Source organism: Saccostrea cucullata, unplaced genomic scaffold (genome assembly GCF_032062105.1).
Source record: "Saccostrea cucullata isolate Sc308-1 unplaced genomic scaffold, CSIRO_AGI_Scuc_v1 ctg2332, whole genome shotgun sequence".
Classification (NCBI taxonomy): Eukaryota; Metazoa; Mollusca; class Bivalvia; order Ostreida; family Ostreidae; genus Saccostrea; species Saccostrea cuccullata.
Window position 1 is genome coordinate 93,637 of NW_026927295.1, and position 2,940 is coordinate 96,576.

The following is a 2,940-nucleotide window of genomic DNA, read 5'->3' on the forward strand; positions in this document are numbered from 1 at the left end:
ATTGAAAAATCGCTGAAACACTAATCACTTTACTATTGATTATAAACTTTCGAATTCAACATGTGACATTGTAAATATATAGTGTTTCGTAGTTTAGAAGTAGTGCTAGTTGTTTCTCGTTTTTCTTGTCTATGCACATGTTTGTTCATGCACATGTAGTCCTTGAATATATAAAAATCTAAATAGCTTACATTACACTGTAATCAAAGTAAGTCATTGTACACTTTCCTAATATTTTCTATATTTTTGCTTTTTTGAATAGCACTATGTACATATAAAAGGTCCCCGGTTTCAATTAATTTTTACCATGTTTTATTTCTTTGTTCTATATTTATGTCATTCTAAGTTTTTTGTCTTAATCATTAACTGAATCATTTTCAATGTAAAATTAATATATACATGTATTTTTCACGTTTGTGTCTTGGGAATTTTTTCTTCCAAGAGGACGAAAAAGTACTCTTCCCTGTGCTTCGAATGACGCTCTGTCTTTGTTATGTTCCTTTAATAATCTTTCCTTTGCATGAGGAGTAACGAAATTTGGAATGCAGCATGACTTCCAAAAAGTCTTTTTATTCACACATTCCCATTCATCTAGTGAAGTTCAGCATTAAGAACAATTTATAGTCACCGGTAAGGATAATGTTGTGCAGACACCTGAGTAGGAAATTTGACGCTCATAATGCTAATTTTCTTTTAAATTGATTATAACATAAGACTATTTATTGAATTTTTGACTACTGTTGAAATGATATTGAATGTACGTCTTGGGCATATAAAATCAAAATTATTTGATTACAATAATTACAAAAACATGAAAGAATATTTGGTATTGTTCAAAATTTTTTAGGATACTGGTCGTTACAATTAACATTAATCTGTATTATGACTTCTTTTGAAACTATTATATTATGGTTATTATCGTTATTATAATCACCAGAATATTAATTGATATTTTTTGGCAATTATAGCTATTGTTTTTGTTCTTCTATGTTCATGTATATCATTGTTAAATCGCTAATCTTGGTACATATTGTATGGCTATTAAGGTTTTATGTATGGGAGAGGATTACCAAAGTTTTTGGAATTCGTGTCCAATCCATTTGACATATTGTCAATGAATTATTTTCAAAACAAAAAAAAAACTCTTCTAAGAGAGATGTGGAGTACTTTTTTGAATTTCCGTATTGGATCTTCAAAATCTGTTCACGATTGCTGCTCAAGGACTGTTCAATGAAGTTCAGTTTGATGTGAGGGTGTCCTTAATTTTACGTCGACTTGAAGCTACATCAGGAATAATGCTTACAGTTTAAGGTAGCTGATAAATGTGATCTATGAAATGTTAAAAATTGTATAAAACTGTAGCCCATTTCAATAATTTGGTATACTGTGGAATTATTATTGTTATAGGGACCAATTAATATCTTCTTTCTTTCGTTGTCGCCCGCGTGGCGCAGTGGTTAGAGCGTCTACTATAGATAAAAGAAGTAAGGAGTCAATCCTTACGTCGCGGGTTCGAATCCCACCTAGGCACGTGGAGATCGGTTCTTCAAATGAGATTGTATAAACCGAGGTACCGTGTATGGAAAGCTATAGCATTATATGAGGCATTATATTATACTAAAATTTTAAAATGGCAACTGAAATTTTTGTTCAGTTCCCTTTAAAATCGCAACAAACAATCTTTGTCAACATATGTATTCACCGCTTCTTCCGTTCACACTGCTATCCCAAGGAAATTACACTTTAAACGAATCAATAACTTTTAAATTGGCCACGGACATTTACATCCCGAAATATAATGATTCCACAGCATAAAACCACGGTATTTACATTCTAATTTGGTTTCAAAAAATTCTTTTTCAGAATCCATTTATTGTCCAGTTCTCTCATGTGAGATTACATTTAAAAGTTTCATCCTGATTGTGATAAGTAAGTAAGCAGCAAAGTAATGAAATTTTATTTTACATTTGCCATGTTTGCATCTCAATTCAATATAAGTTCAACTTGTTACTTACAAATTATATGATTGTTTTTAAATATATACATATTCAGCTGAAAATTTCTTTTTTGTACATTTTTTGACAGTGGCCTTTAGATTACTTTTGTTGAATCCAACAGTGTCTTGGACTGCAATGCCCTGGTCGGTGGAGAAAAAGAAATGTACATTCCGGGGCCCTCTAGGTGAAATACCAGGTTCTTTTTTTTTCGAATTTATGCCCTGTTATCAAAGCTACCCATTCATCTATTTAAGTCCGTGGTATGATCCGTCTCAAGTCACAATATAAAGTTTAAGTTTGAAGTCGGCGAAATGGAAAAGATAAAGATATATAAGACGTAGACTGTGAATATTAAAAAACAATATCATCTTGCCAATTTCAGAGAATCCGGCAATGACGTTTTATTCTTCATTATTATATCGTTCTGTAAATCAAAAATATTGTTCTGTAATTGAAATCTGTGAAAAACTAAATCAAAAGGCATCATGTATAAGCAGATATTGCAAATCATTAGATGAATTTGGAGTACTATTAGAATTATTAGTCAGCCCGCGGGCTGACTAGTTATGGTACGAAGAACTTCCAATGCGCTTGCGTGACCTGGAATTCTGGGAGTGGTTCTGCAGTAAATCACTCCTGCTAATTTTATTTCAGTAAAATCGATATAGATTATGAACCATCAAATACCTGTTTAATACCAAGGCAATCTGTAAATTTAACTCAAAAAGGAATTTCCCGATGCTTATTTTTGTATAGAAGGTTTCAGACAGTTTACTGGTTCGCAGTAATTTAACTGGTTCGCACCTGATCATGTTTTCTACGCAATCGGATCACCTCGCCCTTTTCCGTCGCAGGCTAGAAAAAAGTTTTTTCTAGCCTGCGAAGGAAAAGGGCGAGGTGATCCGATTGGTGTTCTACGCAGCAAAGCATAGTTTGCTACTGT

At 32.6% G+C, this 2,940-nt stretch overlaps 1 long non-coding RNA gene across 1 annotated transcript; it reads left to right on the forward strand.

The window, feature by feature from the left end:
• The first annotated feature begins 986 nt into the window (after positions 1-986).
• LOC134273980 (uncharacterized) lies at positions 987-2,532 on the forward strand. The gene is made up of 3 exons (XR_009993526.1): positions 987-1,311; positions 1,864-1,929; positions 2,086-2,532. It is a non-coding gene; the product is annotated as an uncharacterized LOC134273980 (long non-coding RNA).
• The last annotated feature ends 408 nt before the right edge of the window (positions 2,533-2,940 follow it).